The 16,493-nt window shown below is 40.0% G+C and overlaps 1 protein-coding gene across 7 annotated transcripts in view; it reads right to left on the bottom strand.

Annotated features, from left to right (window-relative positions):
• The window catches only part of STARD13 (StAR related lipid transfer domain containing 13), a 285,754-nt gene that overhangs the window by 36,324 nt on the left and 232,937 nt on the right, over positions 1–16,493 (bottom strand). The gene's annotated exons all lie outside the window — the stretch shown is intronic.

A 16,493-nucleotide genomic window follows, 5' to 3' on the forward strand; every position in this document is an offset into this window, starting at 1 on the left:
AAGAAAGTAGACATTTTATGTTGCTTATTAATCAACCTGAATAAACCAGTCAGGGGCTTTGGTACATTTGTGGCTGTAAAATCTAGACAGCCATAATACAAAACCCTAACTATAAAGCAAACAATGGAACTGGAAGAAGATGATCAGGCTCAGTTGCTCTTCTGCATATTTTGCCTCGCATATGAAAAAAATTCCAGTTGTAAATCAGTGAATTTTTTTAGGTGAGAGAGATGCTGGCATGAACTTTTGCCCATGTAATTCTGTTCAGATCACTCATCATACCCTTAATGACTTTACCCACTGAAGCTCACTATAAAATCTGCTTTGAAAATAGTCTGTAGTGTGTGACCTGCACACCTTTCTGATCCCCTAAATAATGAATCACACCAGCAAATTTTGTAGCAGAAATCAAAATTCAGAATACAAGGTCTATGTATCAAAAGCTCAATTTCCCAAAGACGATTAGACAGCCAGGAACAGCTCCACAATGGTCACATTCATTAGCAGTGCTGAAAAGGATTTACCACCAGGTCTTCATTTGCTTTGACATTAGTTCATGTCAAGGCCAAAAAACGGAGTATGAAAGTACATTCAGTTCTTGACACAGCACAAAAGAATAAGCAGCTTACATAAAACGTGGCTCTCACTACAGCACATCTGTGTGCTGAAAGCACATCTCTATTATGTTCCAGTTAGACTATTTCTATTAAATGCTTGGAAAAAAGACAAGTCTTTATACATTTTTTCTTTTGCTTAATTCAATCTCATGAAACACAGACGAATCAATCTCATTTCAAAATGTATTTTACAACTCAGAACAGCTGTATGTACATTCTAGCTTCATCTGGCCTGGAAACACAACTGACAGGGGCTGTGGGTGATGGAGAATGCTACCATTTAATGCTCTTATACGCTTATCATATTTCAATTTTTTTTTTTTTTTTTGCAGTTGGCTGCTCAGAGGAGCTTGCTGAGAAATATTCCTGCAGCCTAAACAAGATCTAAAAAAATCTCAGGTTGCAATGGGTGAGTATTTATAGGGAATAACCAAGAAAGTAGATGTCACTCTTTTCTGAGGTTTTGTTTTTAGTTTTTTGTGGTGTTTTTCGTGAGGTTGTTTGCAACACACTGTATTCAGTCAAATCTCATTGACTAATTAACTTCTGCCCCCAAACTTTGACTCTATATCCTCCATGAAGGGATTTCTGGTGAGTATTATTGCCCTCTGAATGACTACCTCAGCCTTGAGTAAGATTTGCTAAGCTTCCAGGATACTGAGTCTTAAAACACATATCAGTTCCCAGTTCCCTCCCACACCTCTCTTTCTGGTCTTATTCAGAGGACAGCAGGAGAAGGGCACCAGGCTGCTGGCACAGCCCAAAATATGACTTTGCTCATACGAGTGTGTTCCCACAGGCTAAGGGCACCTGTTCCTGTCGTTCCCCTCTTGGTCCCTCCTACGGTTTAGGTGAAAAGGCAAAACACAGGATTCACTCCTCAGCAGACATCAAAGGTGATTTCTACCATTTTGCCCTGGGTATATAATCCAAGTTATAGCTCAAAATGCAATACAGGTGCTTTTATTACTGCATACTGCAATGTGCGAACAGTAATTTGACATGCTAAGTTTAACCTTCTCTTTTTGTGCCCATATCCTAATACTTGCTTTTTCTTACTTCATAGTGAAACATCAGTGAAGCCTTCTTTGGGAAGAGTTGTGTAGCACCAAAAAGCCCTCAGTGGATGTATCAGTGACCCTCAGTGGAGGTATCAATGAAGGGTGGTAGAAATACTTTTGGCAGTGTTGTCCCAGTTCTGTTCCCATGTCCAGGCTAATACAGGGATTTGATCCTGCCTGGTGCAACACTGAAGGACTTGGAAACTCACAGGTGTTCACAGGTGGCACCAAGGCAGTTTGTCCACAGCCCAGAGAAGGGCTGTCATGGTGAGAAGAGTGATTTCAGAGAGGACATGGCTCAAAGCTGGCAGGAGGCACAGTTCCTCCAGTTCCTACCAGACGCACGCGAGCCACCACTGACCCACAAGCAGCATCTCCCTTGGCAGGACCAAAAAGTCTGCTTGCCCTAGCATACCTGGTGAGGGATTTGTCCTTATGCACTACTGTTCTGCTCTGTGGCTAGAAAAAAATAGAGATAATTTACCTACTGCTTTCCACCTGCTTGGGCAGCAGTTAACAACAATCATTAATTATTAAGGCTAGATAATAATTCAGTCCCAAATATTGACAGCTGTCAGGATGTCTCAAAGGACTTGAATTCTAAGGAGGCCTTTTCAGTTTCTAGCTGAAGCTTGGAAGAAAACAAATTTCTCCATTTCATTTTTCTACTAGTAGTGAGATATAATTCAGAGCAAAATGAGGAGAGAAGTTCACTCAGGAAATGTGACAAGTATTCAGAGCACAGCTAGTCCATCTCTAGTATTAAACAGGTTTGAGCTTGTCTCCCACAAACATTGTGGGTGGCTCTGGCTGTCCTGGGGCTGAAATGGAGACAGTTGTTTGCCATCTCTCCTGCTCTTCCAACACTTTCTTTGCTTCTTCACAAAGTGCTTTGTTTCTGCCCAACACCAGACAAACACTCTAGCAGCCAGCTGCCACCGAAGGGGACATCCTTGCCCTGCCAGCAGCTGGCTGCTGCTTCTGCTTCCCTTCATGCCACACCAGCTCCTGGCTAACCCTTCAGAGACCCAGCTCAAACCCCCTAAGCTGGTAGAAAACTAACCCTCCAAAAGCGGAAATGCTCTGCTGTTGGATTAGCAAACTGTCTCAAATCCTCTAAGGGTTCTGTTTAATCTACGTTAGCTGCATTTTCACAAGCCCAGGAAAGTCAAACCTCTGGAACAGTGCTTCCCTCACACGAAGGAGCACAGGAGAACTGTCTAAAAATTTGTTTGGAGAAAAGCTCTGTTAAGAGAAGCTCATATAAATAAGTTCATTTTCTGGCTTGGAATCTTATGACCATCTACAAATATCAATACTAAGACTCAGTTACTATAGTCCTTTCCCTTTTCCTGTCTAGATCTCAGTATTTAATCTTATTTCTGCCTTTATGCCATTGTACCTGTCTCTTCTATCTTCTGTTTTGGTATTTCTCCCTTTTTTTAAAATTACATTTTTATTTAAAATGCAGATGTCCCTTTGCACAATGCATTGAAAGACTTAGCAACTAGAATAAATAAGGGACATTATTACCCCATCTATCGTGGTTATGCCAACTTTATGTGATAACCATTATTGTTCATCTTCTGTAACAAATCACTGTTAATGTTCAATTCAGTATTCCCCCTGTAGTTCTCACCACTTAAATCTAATTTACTAGATTCAGATAAAATATCTGGAAATGTTAGAGAAAATGATTAATTAATTAATTGAAAAGAAGTGCATTTTACTGTGGAGCCATATCAAGTGAACAAGTGGTTAGCCTGGTGTTACTAACCAAAGGTGACATCAACTTTTGGTCCTTGTCTTACTCTTTCCTGCAAGAGGAGGAAAATTGTTGGGATGAGTTTGTGCTGCATCTTCCAGAGCAAAATCTACCTGGCATTGTAGGGTCAGTTTGGAGGCTCAGCTCAACCCAGCATTATAAAATGCCTTTTATGCTCAGGAATTGGTTTCATATCCCTATGAAAGGTAAACCAGAGAACACTCCTGGGGAGTGTTCTGATGGTGTCTCAGACCTGAGACATGCTCCAGGCAGCTGTAGACACTGAGACAGCCTTGTCTCACAGCTCCTGGTACACCCCTTGTGTCCCATGAACCTGTCAAGTCACCAACCAGCAATGTCACCCCCGTGTTGTCTTCCCAGAAGAGCGCTCATTAGGGAAAATGGGTTCTTTAGAAAAGTTCGGTTCAGGCTGAAGGTGTATGAGAACAGCTCTGGTTTAGCTTCTTCTTGCAGCTCTGTCTGAGATACTGTAATGGCTGCCATTACTCTCCTGGCCCTATATCTCACAGTCTTTAGGACATTTATCTGTGTTACTCTTCTTATTTTATGGATGGGGATTTAAAGCACTTCAGAAGTACATAAGCAGGTTAGAGGTAAGGTTGATGGGAATGCGATGCCTGACATTATCTGGCCATAAAAATAGGGTTATGCCACTCCTCAATTACCCTTAGAAATTTAGTCCAGATAATCCAAATTCCAAATTTCTGATACTTAAATGCATCACTCTGCCATCCCTCAGCTGTGATGTAACACTGAAGACTGAGGTTTCCACTGAGTGGCATTTGCAAAGCTTCTTCAGGGCTCAGAAATTAGATTACAGTAGGGTGTAAAGGTGCTAAATTGTAAAGAACAGGAATATACTCGTAAATATGAGAAAAGATGACTTTTCAACTGACATAGGAAATTCACAGCCAAACATAAGTTCATATATGAGCAAGCTAATCTAGTGAAAGGTGTCCCTGCCCACTGCAGGGGGGTTGTAACTTTAAGGTCCCTTCTGGCCAACGCTGTTCTGTGACTTTATCATAGATCTACATGATCTTTACCATGATCTACAGCTTGCAAGGAACAGGTTAAGACCTTAATTCCTATATTATCATCTCCCTTCACTAGTGCAAGTGGTTGGTGTAAAGCATGGCAAAATTAAAAACTTGTCATATTCCCTAAGGAGAAATTCCTGTGCAATTTAATAAAGATAGATATAATTTTCAGTAGCCTTTCATGATTTTAGGTAGAGGTCTAATGGTTTAGCCCATTCCTATCCACTCTGTAGGACTTCTCCAGAATAATTCCAATAAGGCAACAGCAATTGTACCATGCAGCCGTAAAATTACCATGTATAGTACAAAGATATAATAAATAAAATAAACCATAAGCATACAATGAATTTATATGTTTTACTGCACTATGGTGCATATTTGTCAATAAATTCTCATAATAAGGTTTTCAAAAGTGGAATTTCATTGGAGTTAGTTTATATCATGCCATATAATTAGTATTAGAGACAAGGTTATGTTTTGCAAGGAAAGGACAAATAAACCTGTCAAAGTGTTATTTTAGTAGTCCTAAACCTTTCATGGAATATTGTGGTACTAGTAATATTACAATAAAATATGGACCTTTTAAACTACTGTGGCTGAATATAATTTAAATGTCAATAGAAAAAGATCTTTCATGAGTAGTTCCTTTATGCGTAATTCTCTACCCTCAGTGATTAATAGTCAAATGATGTCCATTCATGCTCTGACTTCTTAGGTTGAAAATGGGAAGTCTGATTATTTATGGATCTGAAAAAAAAAATCATGTATGCTGAGAGATTAAAAGAGTGTGACTGTTTACCTTGGAGAGCAGATGAATAAGGAAGGGTTATGCTAAAAGGGTATAAAATCAGGGGTAATACAGAAATAGGAAATTGGGAACTACTATTCACTCTATACACAGCACAAGAGCAAGGAGATTAATAGAAAAGAAGGAATAAAAAAGAAGGAAGGCAGTCTGAACTGATATTGCCACAGGACACTGGTATCAGGAGATGAGTTGGAGCTGGAACCTCATCTGACTACTCACTGATACCACCACAGATTTGGAGAAGAATTCTCTAGAATGGAATAAATGAAACAAAGCAAAAGACAGTGTTATGAAAAGACTTTTTCCTGATTAGACTATCAGCTTAGACAGATTTTCTTTCTGATTTACTGACACTTGTCTTACTCAGATATAGTCTGGGACTGTATAAAATGTGTCTTTCAATGACTACAACAATTGTTTTGTTCTCTACTGCAACCAAATTCTGTACAGGCCAGCTGGGAGACTTCTCATCAGCCTTTATCTTCAGCAAGGCTGCATTTGCCAAGAAAAAAGGCATGTAATTCCAGCAAGGAGTTGGGAAGCTATGTCCTCCTTGGGTGAAAGGATTATGCTGAATTGCTGTCCCAGATCAATGGTATACTGGTAAAACTGAGTATATTAATGGTATACTGGTAAAACTGGTAGATCTGAGATTTACAGCAGGTTCATCAAGCAGAAAACTTTACAGGTCTGGGAACAGTGTCTATGTTAGTATTTTTTACATCTAGGTGTCATCAGAGCTAGGTGTACAACACGAGTTACCTCATGTAAATAACAAGAAGGTGATTGTGCAATCAACAGCAGGGAAATCAAAGTTTGCAGTGCAGGAGAGACCTTTGTGCAATGTGCTACACTCCACTTGCTCTTTAAGCTGAGGTGACTTGCAGGGGCCATTGAAGGAGCCAGCACACCAAGACAGCAGGCATGCAGGGACACGAAAAAGACCTTAGGAGTAGGAAATGTCCTGAGGCACTCCCACTTCAGAGCAATTAGCCACTCTACCAGGCAGCCATTGCTGTTCCTGGAAGTCTAGCTTAAAATCGACTCCCTGGGGGATTCTCCCATTATACAGACTTTCAAGGAACTCCTGGTAACTGAATGTACAGCACAATCAGACATCTAAACAGAGGAATGCAATGAGACTTGGACACCAAGTGGTTTAAACATTTGAAAGTTTCAGATGTAACATTAATAACACTGCAAAGATGTTTAACAGACCCAACTGATGCTGAAAATCCCATCCATGTTATACGGTCCAGTAATGGGGTAAAAACGAGAGATTCAGGTCTTCCTTTGAGCGTACTCTTGAGATTTTTGGTTGCTCCTTATCATCATCACAATTCCTATTTACTTCTTGTTTCATTTACTCCTTTCTTTTCCATGTCTTCCACACTGAAGTAATTTAAAACTAACTTTTTGTCATTCATTTCTCTGACATCTTTGCTACCCACTGTCCCACATGCCCCAAGTTTATACAAACTTACTCCGCACTAGTTTGTTTCCCATTTTTGCCATATTCCTTTCAAATTCCTGAAACAGGATTTTAAATCCCTCCTAACCCAAAAAATCTCTATCTTAAAGTGTCACTTTTCTGCTTAGCTTACAACTGATTTGTACAATGCAGCACTTTGTGATGACACTAATAAAACAATAGCTTACAACCCACATCTCATCTTGAGGCACTTTAAATGGTTATAAAAACTGAAGAGAAAGTTATATATAGGGATCCTTTCATCCCTGGGTGAAATGCAGCTGTGCTACGATGAAATGCAGCAGCTGCACTACAGAATGCTGCAGCAGTTTATGACAAGAAACAAGAAGAATGCTTTATCCAGCTGAAACCACTAACAGGATTTATGAGATAGAATAAATTTGCATTATATATATATATATAGTGAGCTGACAAGGACATCAGGCTCTCCTCCCTTTAGTCTTGAGAAAAATACTCTGGTATTGCTAATGGACAAAAGTGATTAAGAACTTGGTTCCCTTCACATCCTCCTCCTTCCCCATTAGGATTTATATTTTTTTTCTTGCCTTCTGACAGCCCCCATGAGTCTTGGCTTCATATAGACTTGGAGGACAGAGTACCACCCATCCATTCTTCAGTACCACACTGCCCATCCCACCTATTTGGCCTGTCATTCAAAAGCTGAGAACTGCTGACTTGAGAATTAACAGAGCTCTTATACACGAGCACCGTACGCCCACTGAAAAACGTGTCTGGAAAATGGTCTGGAAAATGCGAGTCCTTAAGGACGCTAATATAAAGTGTATAGTATTGTTAATGTGGAAGAAACACTGTCAAATAGATCCCATCCCTTGGGATCTATTTCAAAACTTCTGGTGACTCCTAGAGTCACTATGGGACAAATTTTGAAAACAGACTCTTCTTTTACAAGTTTCTGCCTTTGGGTTCCCAAGCTAAGAGATCTAGGCAGCATCTAAATTTCCATGTATTACGGACCAAAGAGTGGCCTGAAGATTGGGATAGCTGCTGAGCTCACACTGAAAAGAGAAATGTTGAGTCCAGATGGTATTTAGAAAACGTCCTGCTCCCTGGATACATTATAAAGCAATTTTTGCAATGTACCATTGCTAGTCCAATACAGACATTATTGAGTAGTCAGTGAAAGTGCAGCTATATGTCCCTATGCATGCTATATATTTCTGTTATACATTCTGGCCATGTATTTTCTACTGAATCACTGTTGTTGAAGAGTGAAGAGCCCGAAGACTACAAAGCAGCTTTTCAGACCTGGGTGCCTGGTTGGACACCAACAGAACACGAAGAGGCCATGTGCCCTTGTGCCAAGGAAGGCAGACAAAATGCTGGGCTGCACTAGCAGGAGCGACAGCAGGCGGACAGAGCTGATTCTTCCCCTCTTCTGATCACTGCTGAGGCCACATCCAGTGTGCTGGCTCCAGTTGTGGGTTCCTCAGCAAAAGAAAAATATAGATTTACTGGAGTGAGTCCAGCACAGATCTGTGAAGATGATTTAAGGGCCTGGAGCACCTGAGAGATGAAAAAAGGCTGAGAGAGCTGCACCCGTTCAGCCTGGGGAAGAGAAACCTCAGTGGAATCTCATCTGTGAGTATAAATATCTGAAGGGCGGGTGCAAAGAGGGCAGAGTCAGGATGTTCTCAGCAGTGCCCAGTGACAGGCAATGGGCATACACTGACACACAGAAGGCTCTGTACATCATGAAACATTTTTTTTTTCCTGTAGGGGTAACCAAGTACTGGTACATGTTCCTCAGGGAGCTGGTGGATGCTTCATCCTTGGAGATAATCAAAAGCCACTTGGACACAGCTCGCTATAGGTGGCCTTGATTGAGCAATTGGGATGGACAAGATGACCTGCAGATGTGCTTTCCTACTTCAACCATTCAGTCACTCTGACTATTTCAAGAAGTGTGTAAACCGCCCCCTGAACTGACCCAGCAGTAAGGAGGAAGATATCTCCATCAGCAACATCATACTTTCCTTAGGGAAGAATTGCAGATGAAGACTCTCTGTGAGATTCTCTACACCTCTTTTCATCTTGAGGAAAACTAGCACTATTGATTTTCAAACCCAGAAAGTCACAGGAAGGGCAAGAATAACATCAAGGAGAGGAACAGCTAATAGGAAGTATATGTGTATCAATTCCAACTGTGCCACTACTGGAAGCTTGCCATAACCTCATACTTGGAATTATAAATGTTATTATCTTTGTAGCTGGAGCAACTCTTTTATTAGATTGCTAATACTTTAATCACTAGAGCAGTAAGTTCTTCAATCTCTACACAAGGTGTTTCTTCACTGCACATAAAGTGCCAAGGTGTTTTGTCTGGTACTCTGCCCTTGAGATCTGGTTTGAATTTGGATGCAGCAGATGGATGCCACTACATGTAGCTTGCAGCTACCCTCTGTCCTTGGTTTTGAAAATGTCATCTTTTGCAAGACTAGGGGAGACTTCCAGACGCCTGAATTCAAGCAGCATTCAAGATGTCTCTGGAGTGCCCTGATGTTCAGAGGGCTTCCAAGAGGAGGTAGTGCTGGTCTGACCATCAGTTTTGACTCTTACGTGCATTTGTAACTCTAACTAAATACAAAGATTTAATGTCTCTGGAAGTCAGGGTTTTCAAGCTCAGTATCCTAAACTGGAGGTCAAGTTTCAGACTTCAGTGCTTTGCTTAGGTTTTCCACAATACCCAATGTGGTCTGCATGTGTGGGGTACTGAATTAAATTGGTCAGACAGTAATTGAAGCTCAGCAGATGAAAGGCACTATGGAATGCAGGAGAATGCTTCATGTTATAATTTGAATGAAAATGTAAACAATACCCCAAAAGATAGATGTTGTCATCATAAACTTTCCTCTCTGAATTACGCAGATAAGTAGAAAAGAACGTAATTCCTTATCAACATATTAATTATTCTTTGATTATGCCCTTCATGTTTTGTAGATGTTCAAATTACATACGGCCAATCAGATATACATCAGAGAAAATCTACCCATCCAAGGTGGTCTTCATGCTGTGAATTTATATTAAATACTGAACATTAATATGAGAGTAATTCCCCTTGGAGATAATACTTTGCTATATTAATAAAAAAGACTTCACAGTTCTTGTTTATCACAAATTAGGATTAAAACACTTCCTTTTGCAGTTCTGTGTGAGATGAGTTATTTGTAGTGCAAGGAACATTGATAAAGCATGGCACATAAGCAAAGTTCAAATATTCAAAACTGAGGTCCAAATCCATGTCTTGTGCAGAGCAAATGCAATGCAAGGTGTGGAGCTCTCACCTGGTATTATCAGTGTTATCTGCTGTTATCACCGGGTAACAGCATTCATGATAACCATTCACGCCATGGCCCATGGAGAAAGACATCCTGTGTATTTCTTCCAAAAAAGAAGAACCCCAAACAGCAGATGGTGACTTATTCACACAGCTTGTAAGAAACAGTCATCTACTTAAAATCCAGGAGCAGGAAGCTCCTGACACAATCCTGAAAGTACAGGCAAGACTTCTAATTGATGTATTTTTCTGATTTACAACCATTCCACTATTGTTGCCATTGAAGTATATCAACATTATTAACTTTTCATCATGCCTGGAGGCTGTAGTGAAAAATCATTTAAAAAATGAAGGTTAACTTTATTTGTGGATAGCTACTGTTTTATTATGATTATTTCTGAGAGGATCAAGCACCCATATCTGTGTAATGCTTTATTCCAGTTGCTATTTTCTGTAAGAACATTACTAAGGAAAGCTACCATGATGTCTTTTATGACTCTGTGAAGAAATGAAAAATCTGTAAATTAACACTTAGCACAAATTATTATTTTCTTTTATTGGACATTCTGAACTTGGTCTACATTCCTTTTTGGAGCTGGATTGATCCTGTGTCAGTGCCAGATATGATGTGATAAGCTGGCTCTGCTGTGAGCAGGGGTTGGGCCAGATGACCTCCATTGTTTGACAGTTCCACTAATTTTTAGAATTATTTCAGTGATGAAAGAAATAACATATGCTTATGGAAAGATGTTACTGTGAACTAAATTTTACCCTCTGCTTTGACTATGCAGTGCTTTAAGAGCAGTGGAGTTACACCAGTGTGTGTTTCAGCATGATCTAGTCCAGAACCACTAATTACATGGCTGTGTACTGATCTTTGTAGAGTCATGAGAAAAAACAAAGAGATTAAAGGAAATAATTACTCACCTACTAAAAAAAGAAAATCTTTCCTCACTCTGTTTTCACAAAAACACCCAATTTTACAAAAGTGCCTTTCAAACACTTTTCTCCAACATGTAAACAGTATTAACGTGGGAAAGTCAAATTAAGGTTCTTTTTAGAGAGCAGTGGCGCTACTGCTCAGACGGCTGTTCAGTTTCCAACATCCATCATGTGATGGAAATTTTATTTAATTTTACTAAATAGATACAGATAACTTTCAATATCCAAGGCCAGAATTTTAGGGGTATTTAAGTTTCTGAACTGATAGGGTGCAGATTTTCAAAGACGTTCAAAGTATTTAACTGTCATTTACCTCCTTAAGCACACTGGATTATGATTTATCCAGTTCTGTCTTCTACTATCAGGGGGCTGCAGACATTTTTTGTGCACTCCAGCACATACACATCTGTTTTTTTAATATCCAAAGGGATGATACAGAGCCAACAGTTTTACCAGTGAACTCAAATGTTTTGGATATGTGAACTAACAAACTTCCATGATTTTTCTTCACACAAATAATTAGATTTTTTTGTTCATTCCCCTTTACAATGAAAGCTGCAATTCATATGGCTACAAAGCAACACACAGAAAACAGGCTAAAACAATTCTTACATGATAGCTATACATAAATATTTATTCATTCATACTGGAGGAAAGAAGGAACAGACAACTTGGCTATGATGGTATAGTTATTATTTTTAGCCTTTTGGCTGAAGCCTTTAGTTTCCTTTCCATACATTTTTAAATAGAAGGTGTAGGGGGTTTATGTGCTCCTCCAAGTAGAGAATAGACTTTTAATGTAGCAAAAATACTGATTTTCCATTCTGCAGCTCACCTAGGTCTGTTTCCATCTAATAAGCCATTATACAAAATAACTGTTTCCTATAACACGAAATTCTGCCATGGCAGAAATAACACGGGATATCCATAGTACTGACACTTCTCATTTCCTTATCCTTGTTACAATGCAGAGCAAGTGGGAGCCAGATTCATAGGAACCTTGTAATTACTTGACAATAATCATTGCCAGCAATGAAGCAGAGTTAGCAAAGAACTAATTAGCACACCATCCAGGACTAACAACATTCCACACTTTTTATCCTGTTATTTTTAGCTACAAGTAGGAAAGACATAAATTGCTCTTTTATCAAATCGCATGGAAGAGCTTAGATAAGGTAGATGTTTGCAGTTATCACTCTATAAAGCTGGACTCTGGCCTTCAGCTATGTTCCATATATTAGGCTGGAAGAAGACAACAGGAAGGCTGAAGACCTACCAGTGCTTGCTCCCTGCTGGTGCCAGAGAGTGGATCTGTGTGGTACCCGTCAGGAAACACCAAAGCTACCAAAGAAGCACAAGCCTCCTATTTTCATGTCAATGTCACTTGCTGGATAACCGGAAGGAATACAGAAGGGTTGGCTCTGCAAATGTCAGTGAAATACAGACCCTGTCACTTTTTAACTTGCTGGATGAATTTCAACTATTTCTTAATCTTCCACAGTTGATGGGAAGTCACTTGGATAGTTTCAGTTGCCATCTCATGGATGGAGTCCCTTTGGTCTAACTGCTGGAGAGCACATTCCCATTTGTCTGAATCATTACCAGCCTGACTATGGGCAAAGATAGTTTTGTTCTCTAGACAGTGCTAGCAGCTAGATATTTGGAAAGTAAATGACTAATCCCTTGCCCAGCTAGACTTTTGGCGGGAAATGAGACACATCACTTAACGCTTACATTTCAGTTTAAAAATGGAAAAAATATTCCTCCCTCCTTAGGAAGGAGAATTGTTAGACTATGCTCAAAAGATGCTCTGGATCCATGAGGGCCACACAGTTAGCTTGCATGAGCTCATCTTTTACCACTTTAACAAACAGGTGGCCTTTTAAACTGGAGATATTTTTTTGGTGCTACTTAAGATTTAGTCCAGCCATTGGCTGGTCGCTAAATTTACTTATTTCACTGCGTCCTCTGCCCCCAGACAGACACAAAGCACTTGCTTTTCCAGCAGATATTACCCAATTAGAGTCAGAAATTGCCTTAAACCATGACCTGATTCTGGATCAATTAGAGAGCATTCACCAGGAGATCAATGAATAGAAGTCCATGCTATAATTTAAGGTCAGTTTAGTCCAAGAGAGAGGCTAGCTAAGTAAAAATAAAAATAAAATAAAAAAATTATGGTTTGTTATAAAAATCCGAGAAGAGTACTGCAGTGCATACTTGAACCACTTCCTCTGAACTCCACAGGGCAGCTGGCACACCATGGGTTTAACACTTGGTGCCTGTTCAATGTGTGCTACGTGGATGCACCAAGCCTGCACACGCACGCTTGCCACGAAGAGTGACAGAGGTAATGTGACTATGAAAAATGAAGTGCTTATGGCTTGCTCAGTTTCAGAGTATTTTTCATAATCTTCAACACTCCCAATGTGTCAATCATGGGCTTGCAACATATTCCCTCTGAACAGAAGCTGTTTTGTGCTCATCACTGAAGAAGCATGTGCTGTGCGAGTGCCATACTGTACTTTGGCAGTAGCTGTTAGAAGTAAATTTACAGAGGATTAAGGAGATGGAAGGCAGCATGCCTCACACTGTAATTCTGCAAAGCATTAAAACACGCTGTTTAAAGAAGAGATGAGAGATGGCTGCTATTCAGAATCTTGGGGCCTGAGGTTCAATTTGTTTTGACTAAATTTGCATTTGGTCCTTGAGAAGTCTTTGGACAACAGCAGCTGCCCTTGCCCAGAAGGAGTGTGTGAGGCCACCTCCCTCCTTTGGAAATCACCCAGAGCACAAGGTGAGAGCTGTCCCCAGGGGCACAGAGCCACTCAGACCTCATCCAGAGGGAAGCTCCTGCCAGCTGCTATGCTGCCTCTGGGACCAGCCCTTCCCCATCTCCAGATGTGCTCCATGAAGTACAGGATTCCAGGGCTGCCCTGGGTTTATGTTCCCTCAAGGCCAGGAGAATGAAAGTACGTGCTGAGGACATGAGACATTTCTGGCTGTCCAGAGCTACAATAATGACATACAGATATGCAGATAAACACAAAGATGGAAATTTGGTTGTGTATGCTTTGAAGGAAACTTTTTTTTCCAAGCATATTCTTTTTCTAGACTTGACCTTGGCCTGCACTTTCAAGAATCTGACATTTTTTGATGGTTTATTTCACTTTCAGATTTTGGCAGGGTGTAGCCTCAGATGTGCCAGAAGTATGATGAGATAAGTTATTCTCCAGACAGAAACAGAAGAAGAAAGCAGGCAGTTGCCTGCAAATGATGGTGTCTCCTACTGATTTTGCCATTAAAAATGCCTGGTTTAATTTTTGAAAGGAGCAGACTAAATCTGACTATGAAATCTCAGCAAAATGGCATTTAAAGATTTCAAACAACCACCTTAGAGCCCATATATTGCTCTGAAACCACTGGGTAAAACAGAAGATAGATAAAGGTATTTTGATTTAAGAGAGAGGCTATATTTTGCAGGGAGTGTTGGAGTTTTAAAGTTTCTCATGTTGTTTTCCCTGATGCTTTCCATTTTGCAGTGTTTTTTTAATACTGTAATGGTAGTTAGAAACTCACAACCCACAGTATTCTGTGGCCATGGCATTAGGCTCTGAAAGCATACTTATTGCTAAGGAATCACATTGGTGTACTGAAAATTACAGTTCCATATTTTCTGGTACAGCTTCATCTTTAAGAACAAACAGTAAGCCAAAAAAATAAGCCTGGAAGCCACTGCTTTACCTGCACTGGAGGATGTGCAGAGAAGGCAACACTGCCAAAAGGTGAAAAGTATAATTGTGATGCTCCATTGGCTGACACTGATTCTGGGAGAGAGCTGGGGCTATTGTTAATCTTTCCATAACTCCAAGCCAAAGCCAATTTGAGGCTGCTAAAAGTAGCCTCAAAATTGAGACTACAAAGCTCCTATTTGTTGAATGTATTTCAAAAAATTTCCTTCATTCATTGTTTACCAATCTGGCCTTTCCTCACCGGGGGTAGAAAAACATAATGAACACTTTTCACCTGCAAGCTCAAATCCCATTGGAAAGAACTTTTTCAGGAAAATGTTATTGTGGTGAGGACTTTCAGGGAGTGTTGGAGTTTTAAAGTTTCACATGATGTTTTGCATTTTTCTTCTAAATGAACAGGAAAAAACTCATCTGGCTCTCATTTGAATTCTCAATAGACTTTAGAGAGGAAATTCCAACCAGAGCTGTATTCCTACACCTAAAATCTACGTGGGAATGATGCAGCATGATTATTTCAAACCAGCAGCAGCCAGAAGAAGCAGAGCTGGGTCAGTGACACACCCATATATTCCACACAACAGTAATGGTCTCAGCAGAGGGGCTGGTTATATAAAACAGTTTTCAACAGGACATATCTGAACTTAAATATCTAGACGACCTGCTTTCACAGCAGCCATTCCATCATGCATGCAGAATATTTACTAACATGATACATGGGGATTTTCAGATATAAAGAATGGAAATCATCCCACCTATCTGCAACTGCATTGGAACTATTAATCCTAGGTGCTACTGAAAGCTAGGGAGAGAAGGAGGTACTTCCTTTAAAACATTTATCTAATATTAAAGCTGAAAGAGGTAAAATGGCTTGTGCACAGAAAGAGCTTATTCTTCTCTATGGACTATACAGAGAATTTGGGATGAACAGGCAGATAAAGCTAAAGACATTTCTGGTGACATTCTTCTTCGAGGCACATCCTGTCAATGTACTGTGTGATCTAAGGTCCCTAATTTCACTTATTTGCACCTGACAGTCACCATTTGCAGTGGTGGCATAGATATCTGTGTTTGCAATGGGACTTGAGATTTATGTAGGAACATTCCTGTGTAGGTGCTCAGTGTTTACCACAAAAAGCATGCATTTCCCACACAAAGCATATCATGGAATTAGCTATGTGACCTCAAAATCCACTGATCTGAAACATAAACAGCTAAGTAAGTACTTATGTTGTTCACCCCCTCATCACCACAATGCCTTATTGATGAACGATTCATCTGCTGGTTTCCATATATATATATCTATGTATATATTCCATACATACATATGTCTGCATGTATATATTTGTTACATGTATATCTCATCAGAATTAAGCTCCGATTAACAAGACCTCCCTCCTACAGTTGATACTAAAAATTCTTGGTATCCAAGTTTCCTTGATTGTTTTATAAGATGAAGTATTCCAAGCTTATAAACAACTTCCAGTACTTTTAAGTTTTAGAATTTGCCAGTAAAATGCTTTTCTTTCCCTAAAAATGTGGGCTGTCTCTGGACAAAGACATTAGCTCAAAGCATGGGGCTGGTTCCAAGCTAAAGTCAGGTTGAGGGCAGGTCTTCCCAGGCAGATGGGTAGGCATCTCCACTTTCCAGCTCCCTAAGAGCCTGTTCCAAGTTCTCCCTGGACATAACAAACGAACTGATT

This window comes from Prinia subflava, chromosome 3, assembly GCF_021018805.1.
Source record: "Prinia subflava isolate CZ2003 ecotype Zambia chromosome 3, Cam_Psub_1.2, whole genome shotgun sequence".
NCBI lineage: Eukaryota > Metazoa > Chordata > Aves > Passeriformes > Cisticolidae > Prinia > Prinia subflava.